The following is an 8732-nucleotide window of genomic DNA, read 5'->3' on the forward strand; positions in this document are numbered from 1 at the left end:
GCTTGTGATGGCTGCGATGGCATGTGGAAGGCCATTCCAGTCCCTTGATGCTCGAATAAAAAATGATGCTTGAAAAGTGGTGGTCCGGGCACGTGCGAGTGCAACTTGAAGCGGATGACCGGTGCGATGAGATATGTATGAAGGGGGTGTGATGTACAGTGGGTGATTTAGGGAGCTGAAAAAAAATTTGTGGAAGAGAGAGAGGGTGGCAACCTGTCGACGGAAAGAAAGCGTTTCCAAGCCAGATTGCGCTTTCATCGATGAAATGCTGATATCTTATGAATATGAAGATTGAATGAACCTAGTAGCACGATTTTGCACAGCCTCAAGTGTATTTATGATATAAATCTGATGCGGATTCCAGATGGGAGATGCATATTCAAGTTTCGATCTTACAAATGATTTGTAGGCCAACGCTTTTACTTGTTGTGGGGTATGATGCAGATGTCGCCTAAGAAATCCCAGTGATCTATTAGCAGCTGAGATGATGTTAGTAGCGTGCAAGTGCCAGGACAGATCACAAGATAGGATGACACCGAGGTATTTGAATGATTGGACTGATTCTATTGGAACATCAGCAATGGAATAGGTAAATGTGAGGGGGTTACGGCTGTGAGTGAAAGACGCAAGTTTACATTTGTTAGGATTTAGGTTCATTAGCCAGCGATTACACCATTCTTGTACATTATTCAGATCGTTCTGAATGAGTGTGTGGTCAGATGTATTAGTAACATTGCGGTAGATTACACAATCATCTACAAACATGCGAATGTTACATAATACATGCGTTGGTAGATCGTTAATGTAAATTAAAAAAAGAAGTGGTCCCAAGACGGATCCCTGGGGGACGCCTGATGTTAGAATAATGGTTATTAACACAAACAGACTGAGAGCGGTTAGTCAATAATGCTTCTATCCATTTTAGTACGTCGGGGTGTAAATTTAGCTGAGACAATTTTAGCAGCAAACATTTATGAGGAACTGTGTCAAATGCTTTTGCAAAATCCAGGAATATGGCGTCAGTCTGAAGGTTACTGTCAAGGTTAACATGCAGGCTCTGCGGCATTCAGCTGCTCGAGCACAAAGTTGTAGGTTGCATTCCCAAACACAGTAGCTACACGAGGACAGCTGTGGGATGCCAAAACAGGCACGTTCCAGCCCGTAAGCAAAATGAAAGGAGGTGCAGAAACAAAAGAATGACGCAAAAAGTCCAGCGCTCACCCTTTTCTGTCCTTTTGTCTCTGCGCCTCTTTTGATTTTTCTTAGCCGTTGGAACGATTCTTTCTCTAAATTCCAACTACCCCAACTCTGTGCTTTGAATGCAAAAACATTCCACTTTATGCTTTAGTTGTGCTATCAAAGAATCCTAGCTTATCAACCCTAATCTGGAGACCTCCCCATAGGCCATTGTATAGCTTTGAGTAAGTTTTTCAGTTCTGGCTAACCTCCCTGCCTCTCACTCTTTCTTGTGGGAAAGAATAAGGGCAACCAAGCAGCTCGATTTGTCTGTTAGTAACAACCAGAGCTTCACCTAGCTGTATCTAGATAAATTGTGCAGGAACCATAGATGATGGTTATCAATGTAAGTAAATAGCCAAATGATTCTAGAAAGCGGTTTGCTACATTAAAGGAATGATGTGCTTGATTGCATATATTTGTTACAGTCGGGACATTTACGCAACACTTTTTGTTTCATTGTGTAATTTTTTCGAGAAAAGAGCCATTACCCGGCACATCTGTAGCAATGGTGGCATTAAACATGCGCCCAGTTGTGTGAGAGCACGTTCCTTTCACATCGTTGCCTTTGCATCATTAGTGAAAGTCTACCAACTGCCAACTATGAAAATGCATGCAAAGAGGGAAAAGAAAAAAATAACTTTCTTTAAAAATTTAGCCCCTCGGATCGCCTAATCTTCTTGCTCATTTCATAGTGATTATCTTGACATTGTAGGCCTCGTTGCCCTGAGGTACCATACGAGGGCATTTTTGACCACTTATCTGTGCTCAAGGTTCATGTAATCTGTGACGCCTGTGGTTGAAAATGTTCGCCGCATTTACCATCATGGCCACGAGTCGTGCAGGCTAACACTGCCACGGCCACTTTTGTACAATTATAGAAGTACCCTAGAAAGCAGGCAGGAGAATGGTTGCCACTGTCGCTTAACTGGTAAAGCAGCACACACAATGCAGAGAATGTGTGTCTTGCTCACACTTTTGGCAAGTCATCTTTTCATTTGATTTTTCTTTTCTTTATTATTTCTACATTTCAATAAAGAAAAAAAACAGCTAGTTCTTGCTATGCCTTCCTCGGTGTCCTTGTTTGTTGGCTTTATGTGTTGTTTTGGGTTGTGTAACCCCATAAATAAATTGCTTCTTTCATAAGGCCATGAGTACGCTACCAGCTAGTGACAAATTTTTTGCCATTTACAATGCCGGAAAAGCCATGCACTTCACAGCCATCTTGCAGACACCCGTAAACTAAAAGATTATTCTTTATTTCTTTCTTTTTTGGCAAGTGGACTGTGTTGGTTGTTATCTAGCCACATAGTCGTGGCTGCAGAAATAAAGCTCTCTTGGAATTAAACCTTTGTAGAAGGTCTTGAGTCTCCTGAAATACATCTTGTGTCTGTTTGCTCCCATATGATGAGGGCCTCCAGGCTTCTATTCAAATATGCATCTATGCTGCAGGGCACACTGTTGAAAGAAGACAAATGTAGGATCAGGACCAACGCACAGTAGGTGCACATGTTCTTGTCATTCCTCGCACTTTAGCAGCCCACTGTTACTGTTGATATTTGAGATAACTGTCCATCATAGTGTTAAAGTTTATGGTTTAAGCGGAATAGTTTTTATCTGTTATTAAAGAGAAAATAATTTTACACAATGTTAGAGATTAAATAATGTCATGTGGTAGTGACGGTGAAGAAGGCAGCAAAACTTTCATTAAAGAAATTAGCGTTTTATTGGGCGAACTTGTGCCCTCAGAAGCAGGCTACACTCAAAGAACGATAGCGGCGAATACACTCGGCGATCGGCGAAAAATCTGATGAGCGGGTCAAGCGCGTTGGCTTTTATGCATCAGTCGTCGAATGTTCCAGAGTAATCGCTGGGAGCTGCGTGCCTTCCACAATGTTCTACATTATTCGCGTCGCACACACATGCAATCAGATCACACAAGGTTCGGTCACAGACAGCGGATGAAACCATTGATAACATTCCAGAAACTTCTGATACATGCAGGCGTGTCCTGCGCTGTGCGATAACATTTGTTAGGCAGTGAAGCAAGTCGCCCGATAAAGACAAACAAGTACACGTGTCAATAATGTGCCAGATGAAAAGTCTGTTTGTCAGGCTGCTTTATGAGGTGTTTTAGCTCTCGGAGACAAATTCCACTCTAAAGCATTCTATGTCCCAACATTCATTCCCATTTGTACAACTCACCACTTCTCGATTATGGGGATTGTTCGAAACTTTACGGGAGGGTGCAACATCGGAGGAACAGCACAGTGAAACTTCAATATAACGAAGTTGATGGGAATAGAAAATTACACGATTAAACTGAGAACATTGTGAAATTGGAGACACATAAACACTCGTGTGAATAACATTTATTCGAAAGCGAAAAAAGATCAAATTTGTGCCCATGTGGGCTTTGTTAGCAGCAGGCCCATTTCAACTTGGCTGCCGGCGAAAGTAGTTGGTGCCGCCTTGTAGAGCTGACCCGGACCTTGTAATGTTGAGCCCCTGGAATGGGTAGCTTTGTGAAAGGAAAGTGAACAGCCTTAAAGAGGCACAGTAATGCATTTACTTTAACAATATGCGAGCAAATTTCGAGGCGTTTTGAGCACAACAGGCTTCGTGTGACTGGTTTGTTTACTAGAACTGGACATCAATTAAACATTTTTATGTAGTGATGGGGACATCTTAATTGATTCAGTGTAATTAATCACTTAGGTATTTGTTAAATTAAAGGAATTAGGTTTAAAAATCTGGTATTTTTGTGCAGAAAGTTATAGAACTCCAGAAGCTGTTATTTGAATGGACAGTTGCCCTTAGGATGTCAACAATGCCTTGCTTGAGTGGAGGCATATCAAGCATAGCAAACTCGCATAGATGCAATCGTAAGTAAATCTGCACCGCGGGTATTCATTCGACCACTTATCTCACTGGCTTGAATTGCAGCATGCAGGGGCGGCTTTTTTTCCAAATCCTTAGAAACATGCACGATGCCTTTGTGAAAACATTGTAGCTCAGTGTGTTGCCTTCCCTTTAGTTGCCTTCCCTTTAATAAAGCATGTTGCTGGCCTAGTGGGTGCATGACTTTTTTACTAGATTTGTGGTGTAGCAATGGACCAAGGACGTCAGCACAGGTGATTATGCCTGTGAGCATGTGCTGCATATCTGCATATATATTTGTTTATTTACTAATACTGCTGGCCCTTTGTGGGTGCATGCAGGAGTGGGTACGATCAACAAAATAAAACAAACAAATACAAAGAAAGGTACAAAGTAACCCCGATGAATGCAAAAGTAAATGTGCAGAGTGGTTGTAAGCCAGCATATGAAGGTAATTATACGCTGTTAGAGAAGAACCATGTCGCGGTGATATTCAAGCTGAAAGTAAGGGGAAGGAGTCTTGTAATGTATTTAGCAAACCAGCAGTCAGCACTAGTAGAGAATTGGATGCAGAAGTGAGGTTAGGTGATTCGCTAGTGCAAGCCGAGCATTGTCATCGTAATTTGGGGGTAACATTTTGAGAGGCCTGGTGTGGGTCTAAATGCACTGGTGGTGATAGTGGCATCTTGGTATGATGTTCTACGCTTTACATATTTAACTGTAAACAACAATTCTGGTAAATTGGCCGGTTGTGTTAGGTCACTTGTTACTCATTGGGTCATTATTCAATATATAAATGTAAGTCTAAAATTTTTCTTACCAATGTAAATGCATAATAAATATGTGCTTACAATTAATATTGGATATATATATTGTAGGTATTTTCACATGAGATGGACTTTGTTGTAATGTGGGTCGACAGTATTTGTATTTTAAACGATCCTGCCACTTCACAACAGGAGGTCCCCAGAATGGGCACAGGCCAACTTGACTTGCAACGTGTACATAAACAAAAGGACCGAAAGAACGACGAAGACCACGCTTTTCTTTGTCGTTCTTTCGGTCCTTTTGTCTAGCACATGCTGTAAGTCAAGTTGGCAATGAAATACCAACTAGCCTGTACCCAAACCCTGCTTCAGTATGGCACAAGGTAATGTTAAAAAAAATTAAAGCAAGCAAGTGTGCCTGGGATTGAAGAATGAGCAGGCTGCTTTTAGTCAACTGTTCTATGGTGCGATCTCGTATGCGTTCCACCGAGCCGCACACAATAGGTCAATTTGAACTGTGACGAACGCCATGACGTCAGTTGTGACGTGATATCTGCTGTCAATCATTCCGTGTCGTCTGCTATCGGACGAACACAACGGAACGGACCGCCTATTTCATGATGTAAAGAATTGACCGCCTCTGTTCGATTTTGGAACGCATACAAGATCGCACCCCTAAGCACTATACCACAACCTTTTTGTGAATGCAAGCAAACATTACAGTCAAACCTCCATGTAACAAAAAACGAGAAAACTATGAATTATTCAATATATAAAAGCAAGTCTAAAATTTTTCTTACCAATGTAAATGCACAACAAATATGTGCTTATAATTAAGATTTGATATACATATATATATATATATATATATATATATATATATATATATATATATATATATATATATATATATATATATATACATATATATATTGTAGGTATTTTCATGTGAGATGGACTTCGTTATAATGTAAGTCGACAGTATTTGTATTTTAAGCGATCCCGCTACTTCACAACAGGAAGTGTCCAGAATGGGCAAAGCTAATAGTGCCACGACGTTTGTCTTTAGCATTCTTGTATGACGCAGTGAGTACATGTGAGGTATAGCAAAGAGCCGTGGTTGGCTGTAACAACAAATTATGTTGGATGGATTTAGTATGATAGAGGTTTGATGTGTTACTTGTCGAATTAAGGGAAAAGCTTGCAGAAAGATTTTCTGAAAGTGTGTGCTATATAGCACTTGTGTTGTTTCAAGAGTGATGGTTGAGTGTCTTTGACATGCGAGTCAGTAAGAGTTTTCAGGACTCAGATAGGATAGAAAGGTAAGCAAGTTGATAAACATTCATAGTGAAAACAAGCAGTGTGAAGAAGTCTTCACGTGTACTGTTCTTACATGTTTTTCTTTTTTCCTTTTGTGAGGATTCAAGGGTTGTAGCTTCTATTCGCAGTGATTCAGTTACAAGAAGCAAAGAGTCACGTAAGTCAGGGCCCTTATTTTCCCTCTAAATGCATGCATTCAACAAGAAACATTTGCAGAAAGATAGGTTGGCATTTCTTTTTGACTGTTCTGCACACATTACTAATGTGTAGCAACTGGTGCACAATATGTTGATACTGTGCACTGTCTATGTGGAAAAAGGTTGTTATTCTTTGTTCGTTACCAGTCAATTTCTTTTTGTTTTAGTGCAACAAAGCTAGGCATGCTTGTGTGGGTGACATGTTATTGAAAAACAGTTCAAAATTCTTGTCTTGCTTTAGCGCAACTCAGTTCGAGTATGAAGGAAAAGGACAGGTGACAGGATAGCGCTCATCCTGTCGCCTGTCCTTTTCCTTCATACTCAAACCGAGTTGCGCTAAGGCAAGACAAGAATATGATGCACCTAGTCGCCCATTCAGCAATACTTGTTAAGTTCAAAATTGTGTGATGATGACTATAGGTTGCACAGTCAATATTGTGTCATTGCACTGCATTTTTCTGCATTTATTGTGTGTCATAGTGTTTCTTACAAATTACTTGGAGGGAAATGTGGTGCCAGCCATCTATGCGAGTTTCTTTAGTGTGTGCTATGCCACTATGAGAATGCTGGCATACAGATGTGTGAAACTTTTCTTAGTTGTGGCTTTTGAGTGTTAGTCATGTCTGCACGATTAAAGCGTTCTTAGAATGAAATCACTATATCATGTCCTTGTTTGCTCATAATACAGCTTTTGTTATCATTTGCTCTCATTTAATGCAGCAAGTAAATGACGGGGAAAAAAACATGACTGAAACTGTTTTGAATAGATTTTATTGAAACTGATTTTATTTTAACTGAGCTTTTATTCCAACTTGAGCAGCACTTTGGTGCTGTTTATGTTTGATATAATCTCGCAACCCAGCACGAGTTCCTGTGGTTTAAAAAATTTTGACAATATGCCTAATAAAGAAAATTCGGCATTTTACTTGCTGCTTTATTAAAGAATGAATCACAGTGATGAAATGCTGCTAGCAAGAGATGACATTGTGGCGTCTTGGCTCGCTGAGAAAGATGCCAATTTGAAGCCATCGCTTACCAGCATTCCCATGCGTACAATAGCACAACAATGCCAGTTTTTTCTTTTGGTTATTATAATAGAATGTTTTGTTCAGTCTAATACGAAATGAATGTCACAGCTGTGATAAAGTATGTATATGATAAGTGCAAGCCTCTGTGTTGTGTGAAGTAATGCTCATTCATAGAAGGTATGTGACATCTTCAAAAGGCAACTTTTAATGGAATTGCATTAAGCGAAGTTGTACATTATCTAACTTCGTATATGATGTTTAGTTTAAGAAGGATGTTCACGACTGACTGTGTCAACTGAGCGAGGTTATTTTCTCCTGGTATGCTAGCTGCCTTATAATATGTTCTTCCTTTTTTGGCCAGCAGTGGTCAAAGGGGAAATGACCAGGTAAACTGGCACGTTGCATTTACCTGCTAGGGAAAGCAAGCTGTCTTGAGACACTTTAACCCTCTTGGATGAGCCTGATATTGGTCACCTTCACATATTTGTCACCTTCGAATCATTACAACATTGTATTGAGTCTGGAACGACTGCAACTCAGGGTACCTGCTCATACATTCTACGTGGCTGTTTTTACACGGTGGTAAATGTGAGCTGTTCATTTGATTCTCTGTTACTACCAGCATAGCTGTGTTCGGTTGAAACAGTAGCACTGCCACTATGTCAACCCAGCCTGCAAGTTTTTTGTTTGTTTTTTGTAACTGCAATTATGACTTAGCACTGTACATTACTGTTAGGTCAGTTTTGTTAAGATGGTTTAATGCAGACCTTCAGCAAACCTTGTTGGTGTCAACGACACTTACCTGGACTGCAGAAAACAGTTTTGCATCAATAGTTGAAACAGTGCATTAGCCCAGATACTGTTCTTCATTGGTGTACATAATCTGTGTAACTTGTAGACGGTTCTGGAGATTCGGAGTTTGTTGCAACTGTAGCTGATGCAGATTATTCTTGCAGGCTATTTCGTGTTCTCGAGTGGGTACTTGCATTAAAGGAGCACTAAAGTTCATTGCTAAACCAGTTTGGACATATAGAATACTAAAAATTGCATTTTTATTCTGTAAGGACAGCACGCGAGTAAAAGGACGTTAACTTATTTGGTTGCCTAAAAGCATTCTGCCGGCCATACTGTGCTCGTGTGCACACCACATATCGCGCTCCTTTATTTTCCTCACCTTCTAATGCTGACAAATATGTGTGCCTCAATTTCCCCGATTCATTTGATAGTGAAATGTTGGCCATTACCGGCAAAAAATATAAGAGCAAACTTTCCTTTGTAGAATTCTTCACTGAAACCTCGGCATC

The sequence above is a fragment of the Dermacentor andersoni genome, chromosome 11 (assembly GCF_023375885.2).
Source record: "Dermacentor andersoni chromosome 11, qqDerAnde1_hic_scaffold, whole genome shotgun sequence".
Lineage (NCBI taxonomy): Eukaryota > Metazoa > Arthropoda > Arachnida > Ixodida > Ixodidae > Dermacentor > Dermacentor andersoni.